This window comes from Neolamprologus multifasciatus, chromosome 13 (assembly GCF_963576455.1).
Source record: "Neolamprologus multifasciatus chromosome 13, fNeoMul1.2, whole genome shotgun sequence".
Taxonomy (NCBI): domain Eukaryota; kingdom Metazoa; phylum Chordata; class Actinopteri; order Cichliformes; family Cichlidae; genus Neolamprologus; species Neolamprologus multifasciatus.
The window spans coordinates 6,258,591-6,270,811 of NC_140451.1; the positions used below are offsets into that span (position 1 = coordinate 6,258,591).

At 39.3% G+C, this 12,221-nt stretch overlaps 1 long non-coding RNA gene across 1 annotated transcript; it reads left to right on the plus strand.

Moving 5' to 3' along the window:
- The first annotated feature begins 1,247 nt into the window (after positions 1 to 1,247).
- LOC146504927 (uncharacterized) lies at positions 1,248 to 10,294 on the plus strand. Its single transcript, XR_014877754.1, has 2 exons — positions 1,248 to 7,388; positions 7,431 to 10,294. It is a non-coding gene; the product is annotated as an uncharacterized LOC146504927 (long non-coding RNA).
- Positions 10,295 to 12,221: the final 1,927 nt, after the last annotated feature.

Below are 12,221 nucleotides of genomic sequence, written 5' to 3' on the forward strand. Positions count from 1 at the left end.
ATCTCCTCAGCCATCAGCCCAGAGCTCCGGCGCCCCGAGCAGTGGCTGTGACACGTCTATATGTTTTTCCACCTGACCTTTTGCCGTCCTTTCTGCCACAGCCCGTAAACCATAAGCTGATATATGAAGGCAATTTTTAGCGGTGCCACTTGTATCTGAGTGATTGCGTACGCTTTACATTTGGGGCGCCTGCCACCTTACCACCCCACCTCCTCCAGATCTCTCTATTTGGATAGCAGACCGTGTGGGGTGGCGGAGGGCAGAGAAAAAAAAGGAGTGGGGTAAGGAGAGGATGAAAGGATGGGTGGACGTGATGCCAAGAACACATATCTATTTATTCCCAGGGCAAGGAGTTTGCTGTGATAGCCCTTCTTCATTTGGCCAGGCAGCAACTTAAAGAAGCTTTGTGAAAAGATGTGTCTGACCTCAGATATGTCACAAGTTTTCCAAACAGCTGTACTTTAAAGAATGTTTTCAAATTTTCTGGACTTAACAGACTAATTTTTTCAAATGATGTAAACCACCCAAATTATTTCCCCTGAATAGGACTGCTGCCAACATATATATTTGTTTGAGTTCTTAAAAAAAATATAAACAAATATAGTCTTAAATGGGGCTTAATTTAAGTAGTCTTACACACAGTATGCATGTAATGAATAATGCTGGAACTAGAACACTTGGGAACCTGACTGAGAACCTTACAGTTTTGTAAGATTTTGTTAAAATTTGTCTTTCAGTTATTTGAAAGCAGTACAGTGGCCATACAGTTCAGTACATCAGGACATAAATGTCTTTGTTTTGTATTGGATCAGCTGTTTGATGAGGTTATTGTCCAGTTTAAATTTGGGGAAAATGACTTATTTGTGCTCATGAACTACTGACATCTTAAAAACTGTAAAGAAGACAATCCCATTTTTTTTTCTTTAGTGGAATTGATTTTGCCCTGAGGTTAGTGCAATATTTGACTACCTGAGTTCTATCTTCTCTTTTCATTGTTCATTTACTTTTTATAGGTGTGTTTGTACATTCTTTTATTATTTAACAAAAAGAATGTACAAACATTTTAATATTTTTTAATAAAATTTACAATTATAGGTAATATTAAAACAGAACTGAACCTCCATTAGAAATCTCTGAATTTTAATGTTTTATTTTGAGGTTTGCTTTCATCGGTATCCTTTATGTCAAACATTAAAAGAACAGTTCTAGAAATTCTAAAATATATCCTGACAAAATTCACTTTAAATGTATTTACTTTTTAATTCATTAAAACAGAGTTAAAAGTATTGATTTTAACTGGTGGTCTTAAAAAATCCTTTTTACCCACTAGTTTTAATATCAGTGATGCAGTTGATTTGATTTGCATTAGCACATGTTCCTGTAATGTACTGAGGCACTGGCTCATTAACATTTTAACAAGTGTTTGAATAGGTGACAATGTGCCCCTTTAGGCCTTTATCACAACAGCAGATTGAGCTCGTTAGCTTGTTAGCATAAACTTATGCTATGGGAGCTATATGGCATTAGGCCATGTTACATTACCACAACACAATGACACTTGTTAACCTATTAGCATAAACCCCTATTAGATGGACAAGGGGGTGTATTAACGTGTGTTACAACAATGGAAAGACTTTATTAGCTTGTCCTGAAGCATGCTTAATCATCCAGGTAAGGAAATTCCAGAATCTGGGCATAGCTTTTTCATCAGAAGAAATGTTTTGCCACTCATTCAAGAGAAAGAAGAAATCACTTGAAGAAATCTTAGTAGGTTGTTAGCATGCTAAACAGGTAAAAGTGTGTGAGTAGCATGCTAGTCTTTTAACAGCACTGGACCAGGCCACCAGTGTTAGCTAGTTAATAAAATCTCAGGAATTGTGTGTGTCTGTGTTTCTTACCTCCAACACTTTTCAATTACAGCTGCTCATTGTCAGGTTGTAAATGGCTGGGTCAGCTGGCTGGAGTTCTGCCTTTGAACACGGCGGTAACGTCCCTACAAAGACATCATTAGAGAGCCTCAGCCCAGCAAGACACACATACTTTTCTGTCACCCCTGAGGAAACAATTCCATAATATACCACAGACAGAAAAATTAACAAAGTACAAAAGAAAAAAAAATGTCCCTTTCAAGAAGAAATTAAAGAAAAAAACTTCAATATAATCCCTTCTTTTATTTTCTCTGCTCTGTTCTGTGCCCTTGCATAATCCCTAATTTGATATTTTTTTTCCTTTTATCATTAATTTTGAGACACAAAAACTTTGAAAATTCATTTCTCTTTTTCTCTTGATCTAAATATTAAGTGACACCCCCACCTATGCCCCGAGAAAAAGAAAGAAAGGCTTTTTTATGATGTTAGTGGGAATACAAGCACTACTGGTGCTGCTAATTACAATGGAAGATTGAGAAACTCAGTTTGAATAAAAAAAATAAAAAGAGCACTCATGCATTTTCAATGTGATTTGCATTTTGATTCCAAGTTGTATTTTATGCAACATGCCTGCCTTTCCCCCACCCTTTTTCTTTGGTTCTCACTAATATCTTCAAGGATCAAAGGCTTCCATTGGGTTTCTCTCATCTAGTTTTTCTCCTCCAAGCATTGTTTGGCTCCCAGGACTACAGCAGCACAACTTTTGCACTAGTGCCAAATTTATAGGAGAGGGAGAATTAGCTATTCCAGGGCTCATTTGACATCAAAAAGGGGAAGATCCACTGAGGGCACAGATAAAAGGGGTGGCCCATTCTGACCGATAGCTACCTAAAATATACTTTGTGTGTTTTCATTTTACATATAAAAGCCTGGTTGGTACTACTGGGGCAAGACAGAAAAGTGTTTACAGTCTTTCTTTATAGGAAGCAGGTTTTCCCTGACAATGCAGATGTGTGATGGAAAAGAAATTGTGAACATGCAAATCAGGAGTTCTGAAAAGACTATTTTATTGGTATGCTATTAATCAAGAGTTTTAATTTTGTTTCCTTGCTCAAAATCCAACATATTCAGAAAAAACAGCCTATTTTCACAGTCAGATGAGGCAGAAGACCTGCTCAACCCCAGATTTTGGACACTAATAATCTTCTAGACCTAAACTAGAAGACGTTTAATTTTTTGTACTCCCAGGCCAACGTAACACCGATGTAACAGTTTTAGTTGCCCTAAGCCAACTCTTATATCCTGAGTCTATGTTTCAGGGACCACATTTCTGCAATATTTTTCATGTAGACCTGGAAACAATCAAATTTGAAGATTTAGAATGAATTGAAGACTTTGACAACAAAAATGTTTTTGAATTGTTACTTGAAATATTTTATATATATTTCACTGTTTTAAGGTCAGCAGTGAAGTGGAAACAAAGCTGGCCATGACAATGCAAAAGATGTGGCTTTCTTGAATTGTATATTTCCTCAAATTGTATCATATCCACATGGATGTGATCAATTCATGACGTGTTTATGCTTGTTCAAGCAAATTTGCTGACAGCAATTAAGAGCAGTGGGTATGTAAGGAAGCAAACAGGAGGAGACAATTAGGCAATAAATCAAACCTACAGTGAAACATACTCAATATCCAAGTCTGGAAGTTTTTTCTGACTCTTGACTAAGACGACTGCAAAGAATAACCTCCAACCTTAAGGACAATTTATCTTTCCCACAAATGAATCCGTGATCTTAACTGCATCACAATGCTTTGCAAGAACAACCACAAGTTCAAAAAAGGCCATGTGTACTGAATGCAATAAACTTTCACCACGATACCATACAACATTTAAAAGAGTACATAAAACCTGGAAAGACCAACATTCCTGAGAGAAGCTTTTAAGAGTATTACGAGTATTGTTAAGAGTATTAAGAGTACTCCTGTAATAAAAATAACTTGGCAGACAGTTCTTAAAATTATTTAAAATATTTGTTTTTCAACTTTTCAATTTTTAGCTAATATTCTTATTTGTCACAAATTCAAAATGAAAACATTTTCGAGTCATCTCAGAGTTTTATAACTCACCATACCAATATCAATAACTAAGACTGACTCACTATGTTGTCCTTTATTTTACCACTATCCACCCCCACCACCACTGTCATTGTGATTACATTTTGTGGGTTTGACAAAGTAATGTTCATTAAACTGATTGACACTGACAGTGAAACAAAGAATCTCTAAAAGCCAGATGGCGGCTTCCTGAGTCAGAAAAAGTAAACTGCAAAAAACTTTTCCTTAAAAAGTTGTCATTGTCCAACAACAATGCAAAAATAAAAATAAAAACAGCAACAAACCATGACCTTATGGAAGCCTGCTAATCATGTTTCACTTTTTAATTTCTATCAAGTTTCAGGTGGTCAGGTTTTGCATTTTTTCTAACCCTACACCTAACCCTAAGTGGGTCCTTGGGTGATCAAGTAGATGTTTTATCTGCCTTATAACTTTTAAACTCTTAGTGTGGTGACACCAAAAGAAGTCCAAATTAGAATGATTCAGCGATAAACTGGGACTTTCTTGTTCATCTTCGAATGTCAGAATGTCAAGGCACATATCACTTATTAGAAAAAAAAACTGAACACCTGCCTTTTCCATGTAATTATTAAGACCAATGTGGGTGCAATAAATGCATAAAACCATGACAGTGATCAGAACCTACAACCATATATCATCATCAGTATAGGAAAAAAAATTGGATCCTGGTCAATTTGATGATGGAATGCTTTGGCTGACAGAACAATTGGAGTTGACAAAATGTCTGTGGGAACTCAGCCAACACCTCTGCATTTAAGAAAATGTAAGAAAATGCAATAACATTTAATCTTAAGACTAATATACAACAAAAGAACATCAGGTTGAAACATGAATACGTAGCTGAAACTTTTGCAGAAAAGAACTAAGGTGTGTTAAGAGGGGAGGATAATCCAAATCAGGGATATTGAACCCCAAGTCTGTTTTACAGGCCTGACTCAAAACTGCCTAGAAACAGGAAGAACACCATCGTGTTGTTTGATGGATTACATGATTTCACCTAAACAGTCCTTTAAATCACCTGATTAAACTCTCTGCCATGACAGTGTTGCTGCTACCCTACAACCCTGCTGTTTCAACGCACAAGCATCCCCCTGTAGACTTCAGGGGGGTGATCACTCCCCACTACACAGCTATATTCATCATAGAGTCTTAAAAGTAGGCATAACTAATCAAAAATAAAAACTGGAACTGAATTTGTGAGCTCTGTTATAAGAATTTCTCCTTTTCCTGTTATGTAAGTCCATAGGGTGACCGTGGCTCAGAGGGTTGGGAAGTGCATCTGTAACCGGAAGGTCCTGGTTCCTGGTCGTTGTGTCCTTGGGCAAGACACTTTACCCTACCGCCTACTGGTGATGACCAGAGGGGCCGATGGCGCGATATGGCAGCCTTGCTTCTGTCAGTCTGCCCCAGGGCAGCTGTGGCTACAACCATAGCTGCCTCCACCAGTGTGTGAATGCGAGAGGGATTGAATAGTGGCATTGTAAAGTGCTTTGGGTGCCTTGAAAAGCGCTATATAAATCCAATCCATCATTATTGTTATAGTATTTGTCCACAAAACAACCAAGAAATAAAAAACTTGAGTATGAACTTAAAATCTACCCTGGGTCTTAAAACACCGCTTTTTTCAACTTCTAAGTGAAGGCACATCTTATAAGGAGTTTGTAATGCTTTTCTATTATAAATGACTGGCATAGGCATTACCTGTCTACAGTGGAAATATTAAATCTCTGCGGAGACAGATCACATAATGCAGATGTCTTAATGAAAACTTCATTAAGATGGAGGATAATTACTGTGTCTTTAATGATGCACTCGCTGTGCTTTTAAATAATTGAGGTGCTCATCTTTAATGTGTTTATACCATAGCAACTTCATCATGCAGACTTGAACTGCAATAGATAGGCTTCAGTGTATGATGAATGGGAGTTTTTCTGTGTGTGTTTGTGTATGTGTTTACGTACTAGTACACGTTTCTACATACATTACTATGTTTTCATTTGTCAGTTGAAATAGTATCTTTAGTAATTTTATTGCAACTGGAATTTTTGGTCCCTCAATCAGCCTACTTGGCTCTTTGATGAACTATGAAATTCTTTAAAGATGTCTATGCTATGAAACTGATTAATTGGCTCAGCAGGTTGACATTTGTGGTTCAGACTAAAATGTCCTGACAACTGTGGCAAAAATCGCCATTTATCTAAGTTTGTGGCAAATCTTGTCATCCAAAAATGTCAAAAACTACAGTTCCTCAAATGAGTACTAGAGACTGGGGACCTGTACCAAAGACAATCTGAATACATGGTGTTACACCCTATATATCAGCTGTACAGGGGGTAGATTTTAATATACCTTGGTCATTTAGATAGTTTCACTCCTTAAAATTCTACATAATTATTTACAACATCATTTTGATTGAGAAGTTTGGCCGTGCTCCAGTTTTGATTGTTGTAAAAGACACTCTGAAAGGGTATCCACAAAGGAAAAGATCAGCAGCAGTGACGCGAGCAACATCAGGCTCCAGTGGATGGGTCGCCGGTCAAACTTTTCTCAAACTTTGAGTCAACCAACTAAAATGACTAGAATTAATGAAATGGATTCTGTTGAGTCAGATGTTTTAGGATGATTTATGTATTAGAAGGACATAGCCAGCTTTGCCTTACCAGGAATTTCTACCAACCCAGCCACAGGCAATACACAATAACTTGCTTGAGACTTAAGGGCCTTACATTTTGTTTCTCTTTTTGGTAGCCAAAATTACCACTGTGAAGTACAGCTGCATCTTGCTAACTAAGCAAGCAGTATTGCATGTGTTTTTTACACTTTATCTGTCTTGACTCGATAGTTCTAGCTAACATCTTGCTAGCTACGGCTAGCTTTAGTCATGAGTTGTATATAATCCATGGTAATGACCACTATGATGCCACTAGTTGGTTTTGGACTCCTTATAGTGAAGCTTCGAAGTTGACATCACGATTGCCACTTGGCTTTGGCAGATCAATCTTCCGCTCTACGCACTCGTTGGAATATAGTAATATGCAGCTTCACATCAAATCCAAGATGTCAACAGCAAAACCCAACGCTTAAAAATGGCATTCTTCAAACCAATGGTTGACCCCATAGTGACTTTGCTCATCTTTTATATACAGTCTATGAAATTAATAGAAAATTAACAATAAACAAACAAAAAGTCAGCTGCTTGGGAAATGTGTAGAAGCATAGTCCTGGCTTTATTTTTTATTTGAAGGTGCACATGTACTACAATGCACCCACATTTGTGTGTGTGTGTGCGTGTGTGTGTGTGTACGCGCGCACAAATTGTGTTACTCAACCATGATTGTTTTTCTTGCTTTCCTGTGTGTGTGTGTGTGTGTGTGTGTGTGTGTGTGTGTGTGTGTGTGTGTGTGTGTGTGTGTGTTTGAGTAGATGGAAGGAGCAGCTACATCTCAGCTGTTGGATATGGGCCAGTGTCATGTGGATCTTAACTAGCCTTTAGGTTAGTTTGGCTTCCACACTAACCAGGTCGAAGCTCAGCACTTGCTCAAAGCCTTCACCTGGTTCCACACACACAAGAAAACACAACATCATCATCATCTCTCTGTCTCTCTTTCTGTCTCTGTCTCAGTTTGTCTGTCTGACTATCTCTCTCACTACATTCTCTCAAGTAAGTTCAATTGATCTTTCTTTCTAATTTCTTTTTTGCCTTCTTTCTATCTTCCAAACTTACAGTGACAAACAAATAATTCAACTAAAAGTCAAGACTGCATAATTTCCCCTCTCTTTTTGCCACCCCCACATGTGTCACACACACATGCCAAAACATATTGTATGCTGCCACTGTCAAAATGCAAATACGCCTGCTTCTCGACTCCTCGCCGTGCGCCGATTTTTATTTTATTATTTTTTATTTTTTTATTTTCATGACTTCATTAGAGAGGAAGCCGAACCTGGGTGACAACTTTAATTACAGGTGTGTGCATACACACTGGGAGCTATTTTCTTTCGACTCCACCTAATGATGATCATCATCAATATCTTCATCACTGCCGCCACCATACACCCCCACAAGGCCGTCAAACTGGGAGCAGATGAGGGGTTTTGAACAACACGCATGTACAAGTCAACACCCAAACCGGTATTACACCGAGAGAGCCTGCCCTAGATGACTCTTCAAGATGTGAAATGGTTAAATCGTGGCGGGGTGAGGGGCGAGGGGGTGGATTAGGCCATGAGGTGTGTGTCTCTGTATGCTTGGGGGGTGGGATGTGTGTGTATATGCGTGTGTGTGTATGTGTGTGTGTGTGTGTATGAGGGGGGAGAGGGGCGGGGTATGTTGGGGAATAATTGCCTGGAGATGGTGCAGAAATAAGCCCTAATGGTCAGTAATCCAAGCCTGGAGAGGGTCTCTCCACAGTGCTCCACTGAATGCCGGTAATGGGCTTCCAGCTCTGTCACTTACATATGCATAGATCTTTCTCCATTAAAGCTGGTTTGAATGACAAATATGGGTGGGTGTTAAAAAAAATATAAAGAGAAGAAGTGGAGGAAGAGAGAGAGGGAGCGAGAGAGAGAACTGGAGGAAGATTTTCTCTGGGTTGGCAGTAATTTGGCAGCCGCTCAGGCCCCTATCCTTAAATCTCATTAGCCTATTGTTCGCATGATGCCGTCTGGGTGAAGCACAGGGGCAGGAGATGCTACTTGAAGTGGGCTAGATGGTGATTTGGACCTGGCACATCTTTTTTTTCCTGTAACTAAAGAGCACTTTGACACTAATGCAGATATTAATACTGATGCTTCCTTCCATCTTTTTCTTATTTTTAGTTTGCCACCTCTAAATTTCCTTTTAACATCCACTTGGTCACCAGTGAGTCATTTTTTGAGAAATTAAGATTTCCAAACAAATTTCATGCAGTGCTGTGCAAAAGTCCTGAGCCACACCTTGTTTCTTTATATTTTGCTTCAAAAGTGGGAAATGGGTGAAGCGATTTATTATAGCATTTGCAGACATACCTTGAAATACAGTACTTAAGGGAAAAAAACACAGTTCATACAATTAGCAGGCTTGCAGGTTAATATTTGGTATGAATGTCTTTGTTCTTCAACACATCCCTCTCCTAGGCTTGTATTTTGTTTAAGTAGTCCTCAGGAATAGTTCTCCAGGCTTCTTGAAGGACACTCCAAAGCTCTTTGGATGTTGTTTCCTTTTGTTTCATTCTCTGTCAGTATGATCCAGCACTGATTCAATAGCATTAGGGTCAGGCCTCTGGGGAGGTCAATCCATAACTGATAGTTTTCCATTATGTGTTTTTATATTCAGGTATATTTTTACTGAATTTACGGTGCTTTGGGGATCATCGTCAAGTCAGAACATAAAACCATTGCCGCTCAGACACTTTCCAACCCAAGAACCACGTTTCCCATTCATTGTGAACATTAGATGAACCAACTGTTATTGGCTGGACAAGTTTTGGCTGGACAGGGATGGTGGCCTCAGAATCGCATCCCTGCTTTTTGCAGATCACAACCGTGCTGCAGATAACATGTTTACAGTCTGGTACGAAAAACAGTTTTGGTCTTTATGGTTTCTTACGCCATCATAACACTTAAGGGTGGGGCAAAATCTTTTATAACAACTTGGATGTAGTAAAGTTGGCAGATTGAGTTTCACAGCTAATTAAACACAGGCAGCCTCCATTCATTTCTGTCACTTAAGAGGACCTCTCAACCATGCCTGTGGTGTTGATGCGTTTTTAAGGCAGTATTTTTAAATAGTTGTTTTCGGATTATTTGAGAAATAATTTGACTTAATTATAAGGTACACCTTCTACAAGAAGCTTCAATGTTATGAAGTGATACTGCAGAAGCTTCAGATCCAGTTTGTGACGTCATGGTGGCTACATCTATAGTTTATATAAAACCTGTCGAGGCCTTTCTTATTTCGTATTTAATATTTATTTGTGTTATTATAGTTTTGGTACATCCCACCACATGGGATAAATAAAGCTGTCAGTTGTGCTATTAAAACACTTGGGAAATGGAATGAATTGAAACCCAAAACCTCAAAAAGTTTTGGAGTATCGTTCAGCCTTGAGCTCCTGTGACTCTGAAGGACAGCTGTAGACAGTGGATGTTGATGTGTTCACGGATACATCTGTGTGCTTTCTTTTCTGTATGGGGGTGTTGGGGGGTGCTGTATGAGAGACACACGTGTTTATTGGGGCCACAGAGGGGGAGGACACAGGGGGCGGAGGAGTCATCATAACGGGGCCCTCTCCCTAGCCTCCTCATCCTCTTCATCCTCCTGAGCTGCCAGATGGCACACACTCAAACCCCTCAGTGGAGGAAGCAGCACACACACAAACACACACATCCATATTTCAACATAGGCTTTGTCAGTGTCACACGCGCACGTGCACAAACACTCAAAAGCATATTTCGATGGAGAGCAGTCCCAATCCACTTTCAACCACCTAATCAGCTCCAAATCACCTGCTTTGTGTTTTAAAACAACTTCCTTGCTGCGACATTCTCCTTCAGAATGCTTTCGAGAACGTAAGCCCGGTTATTTCATCCTCGATATGAGCAGGCTTCATATTGTCATTGAGACGTGTCACCATATGGACGCAGGGACACTTAGGAAATGCATCACTTTGTGACGTTTTTGTCGCTTGCTGTCTTAGCTCCATTTCCAGAGCAAATGTGTCACTCTTTGAGCCCATAAAAAGGGAATCTGCACCGAGCTGGAGTTGCTGCCTGCGTATGTGTGTTGGCCAAGTGCAGAAGTTCAAGGGCGTACACGCCTTGACGTGAAGGAATGGCTGTACCTGGATCACGAGATAAAACGCTTCGTATTTCACAATTGCTTCTCTAAGTACTGGAACTCTAATAGGAAAGATGGACTCATATGATATGAATATGAGAATATGAGTGACATTTCTTTGTTTTCCTTTACCGTGTGTGCGTGTTTGTGCGGGCTTGAACTTGCTTGTGCGCAAACATAGATATGTGTGGCTTGATGCATGTGACAGATGTGTTCATAAAGATATTTGTGTGCTACCTTTGCTTGGAGAGCACACACATACACACTGAGCGCCAGCAGTAATAGATATCCAATAGCCGAGAGCTGTAGAAGGGTCTTGCTACATCTGTCAGCCCTGCCTGGCAAAGGCGCGGCGAGTTCAGATGCTATCGCCACAAACGGCTGCATCAAAAGATTTAGTGTCCCCGCCATCCCTCCAACCCCTAAGGTGGGCTGTGTGGCGCAGTCCGCTGGGCAACACAACAAGAAGGAGGCGGGGGTAGACGCAGAAGAAAGACGGCAGGCGGGGGACAGATAAGAGAAAGGCGACAGCAATATCAGCCAGGGGCGGGTGGGGGGCTGTTGAGGAGGTTGGGGAGTGGAATAGGAAGACGAAAGAAAGAAAGAAAGAAAGAAAGAAAGAAAGAAAGAAAGAAAGAAAGAAAGAAGAACAGTGGCTCTCCTTTTTCACCTCTTCCAGCACTCAAAAGGCCGGGTTAAGCACGATGCTCTAAAAGTCACAGTCATAATAGAGCTGATCATTCAAACTACATGGAATTACAAGGCATTTTCAATATATAAAAAAAAATCTGCACATGAAAAGTCAATTTGAAAAATATGGTTTAGAAAAAAAAAATCGTTTTTATTCTAATTCAGGTAAAGAACATGAGGCCACATCTCAAGGTATGAAACATATGTTAATGGTATGTGTAAATGGAGCCTTTGAACAAGCTGCCAACCTAAATTAGCGTGTACTGACCTCAGTGTCAGTGCGTATGCCTATTCATGAGTGTACAAAAAAAAGAGAAGCGGCTGGAGAACAGCCCCTTTCAGAAAACCCAAATGACAGATTTACATCTTAATTTATGACACTTAACAGAAGCATGTACAGGTCTTACCATATATGGTGGTGACAAGAGTTTTCCGTAACTCTGACACCTATCAAGGTAATACAGTGTCTGTAGTGTGGTCTAATTTCAGTCTTCTGAAAAGTTTGTAGAGCAGTGGAAGCAAATTCAAAGTGCAGGATTTTGCTATTTCTATATATTTGTTATTTTAATATTTTAATATTTTAATAATATATTTTATAATTATAATTCTGGGTACAGTTATTTAACAATGAATATATTGATTTTATTCATGTGGATATACTACATGTGTAGCATTTATTTCATTATTTAGTAAAGTGCTTTTAAATG